Consider the following 13,002-nt stretch of genomic DNA (forward strand, 5'->3'; position numbering starts at 1 on the left):
GCAGTCAATGATTTTTAGTAATTTCAACTGGTTTATACGGAAGCTAAAAGTGCCATCAACATAAGAAAAACTGCCCCAAAAGTTGACATTTTTCAGTACATTGGTAAGATAACAAGTTAATATCTTATTAAAATTCAGAAAAATGTTGGATTGCTCAGATGCTTCAACTGAGTAATTGAACAATTTTCTGCAAAATGTTCAATTGACAACTTATTGTATCTCCTCAACTCAACATTTTTCTGCAGAATGTTCAACTGTTCACTTCATTCCAACTGAGAAATTGAACATTTTTTTGCAAAATGTGTAATTGACAACTTATCGTATCTCGTCAAGTCAACCAAAATGTTCAATTGTTCTCTTCATTCCAACTGGACAATTGAACAATTTTCTTTTATATTTATATCTTTAATATTATCAGTAAAATTCATACCTGAAGGCTTAATGACTTTATTTCTTCTCCTCGTTGCCCCATTTTGGTCAGAACAATTTGTATGGTATCATTCTGGCCTACCACCATGTTGCTTTCCATATATATTTACCGTACTTTACTTATAGGCATGAATCATCTACGATCGTGCACGACTCTACATCATGCACGACTCTTTAAACATTTTGCAGAAAAATGTTGAACTGCTCAATTAAAGCAACTGATTCATCCAACATTTTTCTGATAATTGATAAGATATTATCTTGTTATCTAAACAATTCACTGAAAAATGTTGACTTATTGGGGCAGTTTTCTTGTGTTGATGGCACTTTTAAGCTTCCATAGGTGTAGCTGCCATCTAATACAGCATTTTATCATCTTCTGTTTGCAAATGTCGTTGAACAATTTAATAAACCAGCAACTTCGTTTCCGTAATCGATATGATTGGGCGCAAGGCTACTGATAAAACGGCTTCAGTTAATCATCAACCTGGCAAATACTTTTACATCAAAGAATTTTTTTCGAGGTAATTGACTAATTTTCTGTTGGTGATGGGCATTACGACTACCGTCATATATCTCCCTTTCCTTACCTCTCTCACTCCACACCCCTCTAAGAGAGGCAATAGAAAATTTCCAAATTTTGAGTTAAAATGTTGAATTGGAAGCCACCCGTCGTGTAAGTTGTAATCCATAAAGCCATTGTTGGTTTCTCCCACATTTGTGGTCGCTTAACCATTGTAAAATAACTGCTGTTTATTATAAACTGTCTGTTTAATTTCAAATGACCTTTGTCTCCAAAGAGCACTTAATATTTGGCTACTGTCTGAGCATTGAGAAGTGTTACTTTACTCAGGATCCTTGACAGTGATCTAGCCTATTGTGAGCCCTCTGATTAGCTTTTGTGACTAATGTCAATAACAAGTTGTACCTTCTCACCCTGGTTTATTAGCTTTTTAGTAAGTTCATGTACAGGATGCTCCCAAGTCTAGTTATATCTAAAGATGGTCGTCCTTCCACATGCAATGAGATCAGTACTGGCCCCAAATTTGAGCAAACTAAAAGTTATAGACAAAACAGTGATTCCCAGACATTTGAGGTTAACACTATGAAGAGTCTCAGTGAGGTTAAGGGCGAGGGACAGGTTGCAGTATCAAAAGCTTGTTATAATTGAAGCGACCATTATTCAATTTTCTAGCAAATTTGGGGAAATTGAGGGCAATGCTGACATGTAATTGTCTACAAGTAGTTTGCTTTATCTTACAAATCACTTCACCATAGGTTTTATGTTATATTCTCTTCATTCCTCTCTACTTAAAGGCATTGAAGACTCGCCCCAAACCGCGTGCGGCCATCTGAAAAAGTTAACTTTCTGTTGCTTGCAAGTGACGTTTTGTTCGTGTCGCTACAAAATGCAGACAGTAATGAAACGTGATACCTTAATTGTTATCTTTAGCTGGACCTGAGACGTCCATCGCTGTATCGTTTGTACACTGTGCTGTGGGTATTGACCGCAGCTGTATGTACTGACTGTAAACTAGTGTCTAAGAACCGATGGTAGCAAGCTGTGTGTGTATTTTCTGGGATCAAAGGTTGTGTTTAACTTTTCTGTTACACCTCATTCGAAACTAGGTCAAATTACCGGCATTGGACGTTTTGCGCGAGTCTTCACACCCTTTAAGATCATGGATGTATGTGTACTGTTTGCTATATTGGAGGATTAAAAAACAAGGTGGAATAATCCATTTGGGAGAAGTGATAGTGATAAAGTTTGGAGTGATCATAAAATGCTTGCAAAGGAAAAGAACCCAAAGGGGCAGTGGCGGAGCGTCCATACAGTCGGGGGGGGGGGGGCGGATGCCCCCCTGACGGACTCAAATGGACTGCTGGCGCCCTTTATAGCTTTTTACCACTTTTGACTTATTCTAGATTATTGACTTTTTTATTGCGCTCTCATCTACTTATTGACATTTGTCACATTTTGTTGGTGTAATTTGGCGATGACACCTATTAATTCTTTGTTTATCTGAAAATTAGCCAGGCCCGGAAAGGGTCATTTCCGGCGATCTAGGGAGTATCTTTACTCAAAAATTTTCTGTACACTACGCGCCAACCAGTGGTGGCGCTCCGCTTAGATAGTGTCGAAAGTGTCCTTACAGACCATTCTCGCCCCTCCTGATCAATACCCCTAGCTCCGCCACTACAAAAGTGGGGGGGGGGGGATGGTGAAGGGACAAAACACTGATGAGGGAAGGGAGATAACCAAGTGGAAGAGTAGGGTCACAACTCTCACAGACAAGTAATTTGAAATGATAGTTTACATTTATGACTATTAGACCAAAATAAGAAGGCATTCTTTATTTCTTTGCTAGACTGTAGCCTTTAGATTTTAAATTTATATTCATCTAAACCATTCTTTTGATATCAATAACCCGTTTGGAAGACATTAAATATGGTTCAATGCAATTTTTTACACCAAATTCATTCACAACCTTACGAACTAAGGCATAAACACATAAGGGTGGTTTTATATTGTGGTGCATGTATGTAAGGATCTATACACATCCATAAGTTATAAAACCCTTATACATACCACTGAATGAAAAACTGTGATTTAAAACTTTTCTTGCCACAAGGTTGTTGTTATTGTAAAGCTTAATCAGGAAAGAACTATTGAAACCAACCCAATGGGGCCATTCAACGGTTTGAAACAGCTTTAGGCTGCCCTTGTCTGGTGTTGTCTGTTAGCTCTGTTTGGATAGTAAGCTATGGCCTACCATTCAAGTAAATCTTTTGTGACCATTTCTACAGGGTCCTGGAGATGAAGTAAACATGAGCAAAAAATCCTTCTCTTTCATTCCCTATTGTAAGAATGGGGACAAAAGAGGCCACTTTTTCATTAGATCGGACTCCTTTCACTTCTGTTTCATTGGTAGCGGAAACCACTCTTGATTGAGCCAGCAAAAGACATACATTAGTGCTGCTTAGCATCACAGATCTGTGAAGGCGATTGCTGGCAGAGAAAGAGAGAGTTCAAGGAACACACTTTGGGTAAGGGTAGGGGGAAGAGAGATGGAGGAGAGGAAAGGACTAAAACTTATTAAACAGCTTGACAATCAATGATTGTTACTTTTAACTCGTGTGGATATAATGGAGGGGTAATGGGGTTTGGCTATAAATAATGAAATAGGAAAGCTGTTGCTATGGAGAAATTAAATAATTGCACCCTTGTTGAAAAAGTTTGTTTTATTATATATATAGTATATATGACTTGATAGTGGCAAAATTTGTCAATTTTCTTTTTTGTGTATTTTCATCATAAAAATTATGGTAGTTTCTTGTTTTCATGGAGCTGTTCAGGATTGTCATTTCGTAGATGATGGTTCCTACAAACAATCGAATGTTTCATCAATGGAGTATACAGAAATGGGGTTGGGTTGGGTGGGGAGAGGGTGGGGGGATGGGGAAGGGTGTAAAATTCCCAGATGTGGATTAACAAGGATCAATTTTAGATATCCAGTCAGTATATCACAACAGTTTATATAGTTCAACTTGTCAGCAGTTCAACATGTCAGCAGTTCAACATGTCACGGTAATGCTTTAAGTACTGTTGGATCTGGAAGCAATGGATATGATGTTGTTGTTTATGGTCTATTTGTTGTTTTCTTTGTATAGGCATGCTTACATGTGATTGATTAATATAAACAGATACAACAATGATGAGTGAGGGATCCTTTACTCGCTATGTAAGCCAAGTACAGGAAAGGTATGGTAATTATCACACCTGCCTTGCACCTTCCAGCCCCCCCCCTTCCAACCCCTCTCCACCCTTTCATGTATTCCCCTAGCATAGTTTCCCAGGAATGTCAGTGTGCTGAATCTAACAATCTCTACATATAAATATACTACTACCAATGTGTTTTCTGTGTAAGCATGTATTGTTTTCAAAATACACAGAGAATAACTAGTCATGGCCATTTGTGAGGGGTTCCTATACAAACCAACATTAGGTAAAGAAGTACCTCATACCCCCCACCCTTCAATACAACCCCCCCCCCCCATTGCATAGAATTCAAATGGATATGATTCCATTGCATCCACAAGGTATGACCTATGCTGCATGCAGTAATCTCCCCTCTTTGTGCATGTGTTTTATGTGCATGCTCTATGCAAGCGTATCTTGTTTGCCAAAGATAACTAGGGACCAATGAGGTACAAAGCAAGGCAGGAATCAAATGTTAGCCAATTCTTTGATGCTGTTCGTTGTCTGTATTCACAATCTGTGTAGGCTGTTCAAGTGCACCAAAATACTACAGCTTTTATCTGGCATTGTAAATAGATGAACACTACGCTAGCTGGAAAGTGGCTTTGTCTGCACCCAGCTTAAAACAGATTGTGGTATCGGGCAACCAAATCCCGGAAACTGGTCTTTGTTCTTCGTTGAAAACAACCAACAGTGAATATTGACATTACTCGCAGGGGCAAAGATAAAGCTAACAGCCTTGTGAACCAGTGATTGAACAACCCTTGAAATTGTGGAACTCTTGAAATTGTGGAAAAGAAGAAGGTTGATGTACAGACCTTCAGAACTAAAGAAATTTAACCAATCATCTGAAAGTTCACTACCACTACAAATAACAACCTGGAATAACTGACCTTTCAATGGACCCAAATGTTTACACCACAAACCAATTAGTTCAATCTTAATAAAAAGGATAACCACTTCAGATCTTTCTCAGATAAACTGAAGAACTAGGTATAGCTTTAATGTCTTAAAGCAGAGGAATTGGGTACATGTTGTCACAACAATATTCCCAGGTATACACAGGGACACCAAATGTTGCAATATTAACACTACAGAACTTTGGCTACCCTCACCCCCCGGCCCCATTCAGATTGGGGTACCTTATAATACCTCTACTTTTGAGAATAAGTGACCACTTCCAAAATTTATTTTATTGCATATTTGTGAGTAATGTCCTGATATCACAACACTTGAAAATAACTTGTTCACTCATCAAAGCAACTCAACAAACCCCCTGCAAGGCTTTCTGCTTGCCCACCCCTGATCACCCACCCCCAATCACCCCCACCCCTGCCCCCATTCAGACTGGGGTACCTTATAATTCCTCTACTTTTGAGAATAAGTGACCTTTTGTTTTATTGCATATTTGTCAGTAATGTTCTGATATCACAACACTATTGAAAAAAACTTCTGTTCACTCACCAAAGCAATACATCAACCCCCCCCCATGCAGACTTTCTGCATGCCCACCCCAATCAATCCCCCCCTCCTCCGCCACCACCTTTTTTATGCTTCCTGCACCACTTGTTTGGTATGGACCAATCCACTACCAGTAGCACTCAGCGATTCTGACAGGAATGATGTGTCAATTCTCAGAAGTAGAGAAAAGAAAAATTTCTTGAAGAATAGTAAAACACTCAGGTATGTTCAGAAGTATAGTTTGTCAACATGAAGCAAAAATGGGAGTAAATTAAAAAAAAATGTATGCCTAGTTGTATTCTGCATGCATTGCTTTCATACCTCCTAATATATTTCTCAAACGCAAGATGAGTAAATATGCCCTCAAAATGAACTTTTAACAGCCTTACCTGCTGCTGAATAGAATGAGGCATCTAATAAAACACAAAGGGCCTGCCATGTCTCAGATATAGAGCAAGAAACTGACTGAATACACATAAACAGCAGAGATAATGGTTGAACAAAAGAGGTGCTGACAGAGAAATCATTATCCAAAAATTGTAGGGCAAGCAACCTACAGTGATAAATTAGATCAATATGACCCCATCAATCTTCCAGGGCTTGTGGATTTCAATTTCAGCACTTTTTGTTATTTATTCAAATATGATAAGGTCATACAGAGTGCTTTCAGGTAAAGTTTTGTGTAGGATAGATATCATTTGTTTGGGAATAATATAATTAAGCTATATTGAATTGTTTCAGTGTAAACATCATCATAAAGCAATAGTTAACTGCCCCATCCTCCCCCCTTATATATATATTAATATATATATTTAAAAAAAATATATATATATATATATATCTGAAAAAAAAGATGCAACAATTATGTACTATAACGAGGGTTAAACAATTTATGCAAAATTCAGTACAGAAGTAAGTAGTTCAACGTACCAATGGGCATGGGGAGGGGGGGGGGGGGAGAGGATGGATGGATGGGCTATAGCAATTTGGTGCTGCTGATGAAACAATGTTTGTATGGGGTAAGAAGAACCTATAGTACATAAGGGCATCTACATGAGAGCATTTTCAATGCACCAATCACTATAAATGTCAATCTACTTTAATAAAATTCCTTCATGGTGTAATGTGATATGTTGTTCTCAGGTACCTGATCAGTTTATACGATGAGCGAAATTTGAGAAAAATATTTTTGCAACCACATATCAATATTTCTTAACCCTTACATTTTTCAGGCCATACACAGAGAAGATCTCTCACACAGCTGTAACTTTGGATATGTGTGCACCTATGAAGTGAATGTGGGAAATTCACTGGATACCACAGGACATGTCTCATCATATTTCATGTATATAAATCAGACATATCGTTAATACCATACATCTGGATTTCTCTGAATAATTATCCTCTCTCTTTTCTTTTTTTAATCTTACCTGAGCGTCCAGGCTGATCCTTTTACAAATAGTTTAGAAGTGCTTGTATTTTTGGTAATTTTTCCATGAAAGCTGTCATTATTAACACAAACAGTGAATTATCTCTCCTCTCCTACATGGTGATTTGACCATCACAGCTATTCCAGTGCTTTTGAGAACAGAAATAAAAATTGTCCTGTGCTGTTTTGTGCTGAAGTTTGGAGGGTTTAAAACTTTCCTTTCTTGGAGCCTGTAAAGAATCAAGAGTTATACATTGTGATGATGTTAACTACTTGATTTTGCTAGTTATCTCCATTAAAATCAGCTTGTAGGGATTGAACCTGACCACATGTATCCAACAATATTGACATATACCTGAATTATGATCATATATGATATACAGACTTTTTTTACACTATACCAAATGTCAATCAAATTGATTTGAGGGTAGGTAGTGAATATGCATGAAGAAGTGTATACAAGACTTGTTGTTAATCAGAACAGAACTCAAATGTGATTAAAATTGCTCAGTGGTACAAAATTATACTTGACTACCAAACAAGATCGCCACTATTGATGTTTTTACGCAAGGTACTAAAGTAGAAGTTTCGGAACTCACACAGGGAGCACCAACAGGGTTGCAAGTGTTCAAAGCAATTGTTTAGTCCATACTCGGTTAATACCTGTACTAGTATACTCTTGTACTCGGCCACTTGCACTAGCATAGAAACTAATGCCAAACTTTGTGTGTGTACCATATAGCTTTATACTCTGTCCTCTTATTGCATATTAAGGTTACTAACTGTCCTCATACTGTTGTACTCATGTTACAACTCTGTAGCTGCATCATACTGAGCAACTCATATATACACATATATTATGCACATCACATATCCTATTGGACACATTAATATCTCATTATGTATTGACAAATTATATTTTACATATTTGACGCTGTGATTAATGCTCTAAGGGTCCCTTCTGAAATTCAGCTGGCCTCGAATGATTGATGAACAGACAAAATAGACTGCAATGGGGTAACCTCTGGACAACGATCATGCATCTAGGACACTTTCAAAACAAGTCACCAAAAATAACTAAGTATAGCCTACACCACCAAGTGAGTTCCCCCGCTGGTAGTGGCCGCAGGGCTGGATTAAATCTACCCATAACCAATGCCCTGGATCTTTCCTCGCCCCCTGATGCTAAGAAGAGAGATGTTCAAACTACATACCACTCCAAAGGCTACCATGACCACAGCCGCAGCGGGGAGCTTCCACACCATGGAAAATGTTAGCAAGTAATTCCAGCTAAAAATGCAATCAGCAGGAACACGACAGGTACTGATACATGTCAAAAGAGGAGAACTGAATATGTCAATTAGCAAGGGAGACATGATACCAGGTCAAAGGTCATCAGCACTGTATGAAAAGCAGTACTGCAACCAATAAGTTTTATCAGATGGTAATGTACAAGCTGACACTGTTGAAGCAAGGCTTCCTTAAAATATGTAACTTCATATTAAATTTTGTCTGGGATTTATGGAAGTGCCCTAAGGGGTGTACCCTACCACTTGAACTGCAGATCAATTAAGGCACATGGGATCTCAATGAAACCTACATGGAGGATATGCGTGGGGGGGGGGGTGGGGGGAGGTGCGGTGGGGCAATTTGAAGAGTAATGGAAGTTCTATTTTTAAAAATCAAAAAAATAACTTTTCTGTCAAAAGGTGATTAATGATATCCGAAAGTGACATGACAGATAATTTTCCTGCACTGCGCTTGTTCAAGATGGCTTAAATATTCCCATAATTTCAATTATGTTTTCTCTGGCAGCTGGATCCCTATTAGATCTGTTACAATTTGTTACTGGACCATACACACATACACACTGGATTGTACACTGGATTGGAAAAAAATGCTAATTCCACAATTATGATTGGTCTTCAATGTGATAGAAAGAATTGTCATGAATACTGGTAATGAGCTAAGAAAATTTGTATTCCACTAGGGAATGGGCTGATCCTGGACTTTAAGAAGGCTAGGGTGTAGTGTCTGGGGGTCGTTGAACTTGAAGCCCTCCCCCATCAGGTGAAAAAAAAAAAGGAATGGTCTACATGCAAGGTTGTGCAATATAAGTACTTTTAATTTTTGGTGTCGAGTTACGAGGGATGAGAGGGAAGGAAAGGAGGAAGAAAAGGAGGATGGAGAGGAGGAGGTCAGGGGGAAGGAGAGGGAGGTGAGGGGGAAGGAGAGGTGGAGGTGAGGGGGAAGGAGAGGTGGAGGTGAGGGGGAAGCTGTTAAGACATTACTGCCCCCGAGCATCCCAGCACACTCCAGCTAGCTTACACAATTCTATACATATACGCTACTAGTCAGTCTGTTAGTCATAGTGCAACGATATATGCATATTTGCCCACACAAACACTTGATATATTTCATGTACATCTTCTATAGATTACATACCATTTATATATCTACACATAATACTCATTCTCTGATAAATTATATTAGATGTACTACTTCAATGTGTTTTTGTTTCAACACTCGCAGGGATTAGTAACCAGAGAAACAATTAGCACTTCAACCACTTGTCAACACAGTTAGGAACAAAGACCTTGATGGACGGACATACATGTGTCTGTGTGAAACTGATTGTATTAGTAGCAACAACCCCTATATGAATTAAACACAGTGTTTCAATTTCTGTGTTAATATCATACAATGCAATTCAGTGATACTGTTAGACCACATTACAAACTATCTGTTTAACACGTATCTAAATGTCATTAAAGTGGATTATGAAGGTTTCCATGTAAATGGCACGTTTTTTTGTTGTTGTCATCAACAAACAAGCTAGGTCATGAAGAATTAGTACCCCACACACTTGCATTTATTTGCGGCAGCCATCATAAATCTCGGAAGACTATTTAAACTTGGATTACATCTACATCATATATTGCAACTATCAACTCTTGGAATCTGAATCAGATATTTAACAAAAATTGATTCATTAACTACAATTATGAATATCAGTGTTGACTATAGAAACATTTAAGTCAAACTTGCAGGTCAAAACTTGCAATTTCCGGCTGGACTCGTTGTCTAACTTAGGAAAATAACATAGAGATATAAAATTACACTAATAGCTTTGAAATGAATCTATGGAAATGTTGTTAAAGTATCACCTTATGGATATTGCAAATTTTGAGGTTTTCAAGAATGTAGTTTTTAAGAGATCAGGTTCGTTTACCGGCATGACAGATGACTGTAGATTTTGGTTACATGTGTATAAATGCAACATAACCAGCTATCCCTCAAAGAGAGACCTTGTAGCTATGACTCAGTGTCAATCCAGGACGGTTAATTCAAACCAGTTTAAGATTTATCATCATTTTTGTGATTTTTTGGTAAACTCAAACATTTAATACTTAATACAAATACCATTTATACCACAAATACCCTTAATACAAATACCATTAAAACAAATACCATTTGTTCTTGAGTATTTTGAAGTTTGGTGGGAGAGGGGTAGGAGAAGGGTTTTTGCTCAAAGGGTATACAAATTATTATTAGCACCATATCTGCTTGGAGAGGAGGAGGGAAAAGTTGAAGGATGTTTGAGACATTTGTACTCACATACTCCCAGTTTTATGCACATGACTTATAATAGTGTGGGTTTTTTTGGGGGGGGGGGATGGAGGGGCTGAGAATTGCTAGTCTAACACTTGTGATTATAATAGTTAGAAAAATGTATTTGGGTCAATTAGTTCATTAATTGAGAGAAATATAAGCCCAATTCAATAGTAACAGTTCACTAAATAAACTGTGGGTGTTTATATCATATTGTGGGTGTTTTTTTTGGGGGGGGGGAGGGGGATGGAGGGGCTGAGAATTGCTAGTCTAACACTTGTGATTATAATAGTTAGAAAAATGTATTTGGGTCAATTAGTTCATTAATTGAGAGAAATATAAGCCCAATTCAATAGTAACAGTTCACTAAATAAACTGTGGGTGTTTATATCATATTGTGGGTGTTTTTTTTGGGGGGGGAGGGGGATGGAGGGGCTGAGAATTGCTAGTCTAACACTTGTGATTATAATAGTTAGAAAAATGTATTTGGGTCAATTAGTTCATTAATTGAGAGAAATATAAGCCCAATTCAATAGTAACAGTTCACTAAATAAACTAATGTATACTGAAACAATGGTATGGATGCAGCTCCCAGAGTTGATCTCCAGGAAAATCACAGTTTCAAATCAACTGTCATTATTTGTTTGTAAGAAACTGGCCAGAAATGATATCTTGATAAACTAATAGCCTGTTATATTCACCTCAAAGGTATAGCAGAACAGTTACAGTTATTAGTAACAGATAGTAGTGATTTTAATTAGCGTGTGATAGCTCCTCAAATACAGTTGATAGGTTCCTTTAACCCTGCAGCAGGCAGATTACCTCATGTACTATAATTAGAAACTGGATTCATCAGTCTCTGTCTACAAATTTCGTGTTTGAGAATGAAACAAACATCAGCAGCCCAAAAAAAAACATAGAACTGTAAGAGGGATACAATCATTGATATGATAATGCCTATATTGAAATAAAAACAAATACAGTCTGTGGAGCAGTGTTAATAGCATATTGAACATCTTTTGCGGTTAGCAACTTACCACAACTTTCAATTCATTCAACTTCAGAGATGGAAATGTAAAGTAAATATTAAATTATTCGCATGACAATTGATGAATACAATGGCTGTACCCAAATTGAATTAAGGTAATATTAAATTGTTGGAAGCGAGTTACATCGAGTTAAGGATTTACAGGTAGGGGAAGCAGAACTCTACCGTAAGAGTTCAAAAGTAGGGGGAGGGGGTGAGGGCTACAAGCAGTGCACAGGTCACCTTTATGCAACACATGAAAGTGCCCCTTTTTTATCAATTAAACTAGAAAGCTAGTTGGATTTGTGATTCCTTGCCATATTATAATTTGCCCAAATTCCACATATCTGACTTATGTAGAGCAATGTGAAAGGGCATCAACCAACTACTTCACTGGTAAAGATGTTACAATATAGAAGTTTTATTCCCAAACTGTTTCAGTATCCAGAAAGAATAGTCTGAGCTAGCAAATCATCCTTTAATAATTGTTATTAATGAATGAGAGTTAGCATGACATTGTTTATACACTGTGAAATATTTTCACAACATATTGCCAACCCAAATTCATCTGGTATAAATCACAGAGAATAATTTTGTGACCATTTGAGATAACCTTTTGACCTCTTGAGCCATCTTGAGGCCAATTCAGATGACATGTTGACCACTTGCAGCTCAGAGTGTGAAAACTGGTAAGGGTCACTTGACAGTGTAAAACACAAGAGTATCAACTATTTGAAGCAGATTTCATTTCCTGGATGACTATGTATGAATAGTTCAAGATCACTTGGTCATTTTTATATTGGGCCATTCACTAAACTGAAATTGACCATTTGAAAAGAAAATAATAGCATGGTAGAACTCATAAACTAATTGTAGCTTTAATTTTGAGTTAACTTGTTTACAAGGATTTATACACTCTCACACATGTTGACCAGATGTGACCTTTGACCTCTACCAATTCCAATAGGGTACTTGCACTCAATGAGCTGGTTCTTCATATTGAGTATGAAGATTGCCAAGTATGTTCTTTTTGAGTTATCATGTTTACAATGTTTTACAGACTTTGACTTATGTTGACTGCAAATAACCTTTGACCTTCCCCAATTTCAATAGGGTTCTTGTACTCACTAAAGCTGGATCTACATACCAAGAATAAAGTTCAACAAAGATGTACATTTGGAATTATTGTGTTTACAATGTTTTCAGACTTTGACCTCTGTTGACCCCAAATGACCATTGGACTTCACAGAAAAGAATACGCTTCTTGTACTCAATAAGACGGAT

The sequence above is a fragment of the Apostichopus japonicus genome, chromosome 13 (genome assembly GCF_037975245.1).
Source record: "Apostichopus japonicus isolate 1M-3 chromosome 13, ASM3797524v1, whole genome shotgun sequence".
Lineage (NCBI taxonomy): Eukaryota > Metazoa > Echinodermata > Holothuroidea > Aspidochirotida > Stichopodidae > Apostichopus > Apostichopus japonicus.